This window comes from Chrysochloris asiatica, unplaced genomic scaffold, assembly GCF_000296735.1.
Source record: "Chrysochloris asiatica unplaced genomic scaffold, ChrAsi1.0 scaffold00177, whole genome shotgun sequence".
Classification (NCBI taxonomy): domain Eukaryota; kingdom Metazoa; phylum Chordata; class Mammalia; order Afrosoricida; family Chrysochloridae; genus Chrysochloris; species Chrysochloris asiatica.
Genome location: NW_006408695.1, coordinates 1591575 through 1597119, shown reverse-complemented (window position 1 = coordinate 1597119; position 5545 = coordinate 1591575). Strand labels below are relative to the sequence as shown.

At 36.2% G+C, this 5545-nt stretch overlaps 1 pseudogene; it reads left to right on the top strand.

Moving 5' to 3' along the window:
* Positions 1-694: 694 nt before the first annotated feature.
* On the top strand, positions 695-1415 carry LOC102831661 (annotated as a pseudogene).
* The last annotated feature ends 4130 nt before the right edge of the window (positions 1416-5545 follow it).

Genomic DNA, 5545 nt, shown 5'->3' with positions numbered 1-5545 from the left:
AATAAATGGTAGAAAAGCTCAACATCATCAGCTAAAACTGGGCATAGGCCGACTGGAATAAACCATCAATTGCTCATATGCAAGTTCAGATTGAAGTTGAGGAAAATTAAACAAGTCCATGAGAGCCAACATATGACTTTGAATATATCCCACCTGAATTTAGAGACTATCTCAGAAATAGATTTGATACATTAAACACTAATGACCAAAGACCTGAAGAGTTGTGGGATGACATTAAGAACATCATATATGTAAACAAAAGGTCATTAAAAAGACATAAAGGACAGGAAAGACCAAACTGGATGTCAGAAGAGATTCTGAAGCTTGCTCTGGTGCTTAAAAAAGCTAACCTGACTAGAAGAAATGAAGAGGTAAAAAAGCAGAGCAGAAAATTTCAGAGGACAGTTTGAAAATATTTAATCAAATATAATAATGGAATGTGCAAAGACCTGGAGTTAGAAAACCAAAAAGGAAGAACATGCTCCGCAATTCTCAAGCTGAAAGAATTGAAGAAATAATTCAAACTTGGACTTGCAATATTGAAGGATTCTATGGGCAAAATATTGAACGATGTAGAAAGCATCAAAAGAAGATGAAGGATAAGCAGGCTAGCAGGTGGGCATGGGGAGGGGGCACTTTCCAGAGCTGTCAGCCCAGGAAACCCAGGAAGCAGCCATGGAGGCTTCAGGAACATCTAGTCATGGATAAAAGTGAGCTGATGGCAAAGGTCAAACTGGCTCCAAGCTAGCTGGACGATATGATGACATGGCAGCCTATGTGAAATTTGTAACTGAGCAAAGAGCTGAATTATCCAATGAGGCAGGGAATCTTCTCTCAATTGCTTATAAAAAATGTTATAAGAGCCTGTAGGTCATCTTGGAGGGTGGTCTCAAGTATTGAGCAAAAGACAAAGACAGAAGGTGTTGAGATAAAAACAGCAGATGGTTTGAGAATACAAAGAGAAAATTGAGATCAAGCTAAGAGATATGTGCAGTGATTACTGTCTCTATTGGAAAAGTTCTTGCTCCCCAATGCTTTACAAGCAGAGAGCAAAGTCTTCTACTTGAAAATACAAGACTACTACTGTTACTTGGCTAAGGAATTGTGAATCAGTCACAACAAGGATACCAAGAAGCTTTTGAAAAAAGCAAAAAGGAAATTCAACCAACAAATCCTGTCCGATTATGTCTGGGCCTTAACTTCTTTGTGTTCTATTATGAGATTCTGAACTCCCCAGAGAAAGCCTGCTGTCTTGCAAAGACAACCTTTGATGAAGTCACTGCTGAACTTGATACATAAGTGAAGACTCATACAAAGACAGTGCACTAATAATGTAGTTACTGAGAGACAACTTGACATTGCGGACATCGGATACCCAAGGAGATGAAGCTGAAACAGGAGGATGGGAAATGTAACCGATCTTCTTTTGTTTGTCTCATTTAAAAAAATTACACAGTAACCATTTATCATCCATTGTTGTGGTTGTTGTTAAGTGCCGTCAAGTCAGTTCTGACCCATAGCAACCCTGTATAGTGTTTCCAAGGAGCAGCTGGTGAGCTTGAACCAGTGACCTTGTGGTTCAAACCAACTTTGTAGTCCAGTGCATTAGTCCACAGTGCCACACCAGGACTCCATTTGTCATCCATGCTGCCCCACAAATATTTTTGTTTGTTGCTTTTTTATGATTTGTCACTGGTTTATATTATTTATATTCAAATTTATATTTTTCATGTGTTTTTTTATATTTAATATTAGGGGAGTAGAGCCAGTTAAAATTTAGCAAGTTATCTCTTTTCATATTGAGATGGTTTACATGGGGATGTGGAATTTTAATGCAAGTTATAAATGTTTGGCATAGTACTTTTGGTAAATTGTGGCTTCACAAGGGCCAGTGTTAAAACTGCTTCCATGTCTAAACAAAGAAAACTACCTACATATTGTTTTTTCCTGGTAGGGGGTAAAAGGGAAAATAGGTTCTAGTCACCATTGTAGTTATTGTGGGGACTTAAAGGTTTGAAGCATTTACAAAGCTGGAACAGAAATATATGTACATGGTTCAACTTGTAATATTCATGGGATATCTATGGAATACACAATCTCAACATACACACCTTTGAGTACAGCTGCAGAAGTGTTCCTTAGACAAAGTTGTGACCTAGTTTACTCTGGGGAAGGACAGAAACAGAAATGGTTCACCTTCGATTATTTGTAAAGTTGCCTGCAGTTTGCTTTAATTATTTTTGTTCCATTTATTTGCATTTAAATGTTTTAGGCAATTTATGAACAAATGTACAAGTAAAGATGCAGTAAAAATGAGTTGCTTGATATTCATTACTTAGTGTATATCAAGAGCAGTAGTAAAAAACAAAATAAAACATGAATTTAACATATTTTAGGTTTTATGCTTTTGTGATTTTTTTTTTTTTTTTCAATGCTTGCCTAACATACATGTGCTGTACAAGTAATTAACAGGGAAATAACTTGAGATGATGGCCAGCTTAGTTTAATGTCTTAGGAAATTTTCATGAACAGTCCACGCATCTTTGTTGAGGAATGCATTAAGTTGATGTAAGTGAAATCAAAGTTTTATGACTGAACTTTTCAACTGCTCTTCTGTACATGTTTTCATGTCAGTTAGTTTTTTGGTTCTGAAACTTCTCTAAAGGAAATTGTACAGTTTTTAGAAATTTATTCCTTATTCCCTCTTAGCAGCTAATGGGCATTTACCAACTTTGAATACAAAGTTGATCATAATGACAAAAGTCCTACTAATACAGCTACTACTGTTCCCAACCATGTCCCATCTTCCCTTTTCCTATTTTTTAAGAGGGAGATTGAACAGAAAAAAGTGGTTATGTTCCATTAAATTTTTTTGTATATGGCATTTTCTAATTTAGGAAGCCACAATGTCATTGGGTAGCATTGACTATAAGTTTCTGAAGCACTTTTGTTTTTTTTAAAGTTTATTGATATTCTTATAGCCTGTCTTTAATTTTGATCCTTTTATTCTGTTTGTCAAATGCACAGGACCTTCTTAATTTTTTAGGCTTGTTCTTTCTTGTTACCAAAAATTTCTACTAGGTGGGCATGTACTTAGAAAAAGGCCACATGATCTTTCTGGCTCCACTCAATATCTAAGAGACCCTGCTTCCTTGGCTTGATTCCCACAGACTCTTTCCCTCATCCTACTTACTGCAACAAATCTCCTTAGATAATGGGATTGTGTTTCTTTTCCTCTAAGTCCTCTCTAGACTGAATGGTCGGTCATTGTCTGCCTTTAAAGCCTTTGTCTTCTTCCATTCTCTAAATAATGATGAGGCTAAGTTACACAAAACTCACCCTACAAAATATTTCCTCAGTACCCTACAGGAAAACACCGAACAAGCTAAGAGAATATATATATATATATATATACACAATTTTAAAAGATGTATTTTCTTTTCTTTTCCTTTTAGTATGTAAGTGCTTCAAGACCAGCAACATGGTGTTCTGTATATTCCATTGTGCCTTATTGTTGTGTGCCATTGAATCATTTCCAACTCGTAGCAACTTTTTATAGGATTTCCAAGGAGCAGCTGGTGAGTTTGAACTGCCAATCTTGTGGTTCAAACTGACCTTACAGTTCAGTGCTTTATCTGTCCCATAGTGCCACCTAGTATACTGTAAATGCTCAATAAATTGTTGATGATGGGGTTAACAAATGCTCAATAAATATTGATGATGGAAGGAATATACAGAGTCACTGTGTCAAAAATAAATAATCAATATTCAACAATTTCAAGAGGCAGCATGTGATCAAGAGTCAATAGTACTGAAGGAAGAAATCTAAACTGCACTGAAGGCATTATCAAAGAACCATGCTCCAAGAATTCATAGAATATAAATTGAAATCATTCAACAAACTGATAAAGTACTGCAAGTGCTCACTCATTCATGCTAGACATTTGACCAAAAGATTAGACTAGATCCATGTTTGTGCCCATTCCAGAGAGGTGACACAATAGAATTCAGAAATCATTGAACAATATGATTAATATCACATGCAAGCAAATGTTGAAGATAATTCAGAAACAGTTGCAGGAGTACATTGACAAGAAACTGCCAGAGGATCAATCAGGATTCAAAATCAGATGTGGAATGAAGGATGTCATTGCTGATGTCAGATGGATGTTGGCTGAAAGCTCAGATATTTATTTGTGCCTTGTTGACTATGAAAAGGCTTCCAACTATGTGGATAATGACAAGCTATGGATAATATTGCAAAGACTAGGTATTCCAGAACACTTAATTGTGCTCTTGTGTAACTTATACATGGACAACAGGCAGGCATTAGAACAGAACAAGGGGACACTGAATGGTTTAAAATTAGGAAAGGTGGGCCCCAGGGATGTATTATTTCACTATGCATATTCAATCTGTATTCTGAGCAAATAATAAGAGAAGCTTTACAAATGTATTGAGTGGGATTATATGAAGATGAGTGTGGCATCAAGATTGGAGTAAAACTCATTAACAACTTGTGATATGCAACATTGTTTGCTAAAACTGAATATATATGTTAACATATTTACTCATTAAGATCAAAGACTACAGTCTTCTGTATGGGTTGCACCTCATAGAAAAGAAAAGAAAATCCTCATAACTGGAGCAATAAATAACATCATGATAAATGTAGAAATGATTGAGGTTGTCAAAAAATTCATTTTCCTGGAATCTATAATCAACATTCATGGAAGCAGCAGTCAAGAAATAAAATTAAATATTGCATTAGGCAAATATGCACAAGATTTCTTTATTCAAGAGCAAAGGTGTCAATATGAGGACTAAAGTGCATGACCCAAGCTATGATATTTTTGGTGGCCTCACGTGCATGTGAAAGTTGCACAGTGAATCAGGAAAACTGTTGAGTTATGGTGTTGGAAATAAATATTAAAAGTACCAAGGATTTCCAGAACAATAAACAAACCTGTGTCAGACAAAGTGCAGTCAGAATGCTCCTTAGAAGCCCAGACGGTGAGACTTTGTCTCACATACTCCAGACATATAGACTTCAGGAGGAACCAATACCTGAGAAGAACATCATGCTTGGTAAAGTGGAGGGTCAGCAAAAAAAGAGGAAGAGCCCCAATGAGATGCATTGGGACAGTGGCAACAGCAATGGGCTCAAGAGTAGTAATGAAGAGGATAGCACAGGACCAGACTGTTTCCTTCTGTTGTGCATAGGGTTGCTATGAGTTGGAAGTGACTGGATGGCACCTAACAATAAGAGAAGGAAGAATGCACAGAGACAATCTTGTCCTAAAGAATTGTATTCTTGGGTAGGAAATTTGATTACTCCCTAGTTAAGGGTTCAACTAATACCAGAGTGATATCTCTAATTTTCAGTAGGACTTAATCCTCTTTGAATACATTTCTAAATAAATATAGTTATTAGAGATGTCTCTTATATTACTCCTCTGAGACTATTGAATGAACTAAAAGGTCTCCCCACTCAATACGTTTGTGAAGTTTCATTCTATGAGAATTTATAATTAGAAAGGTGAAC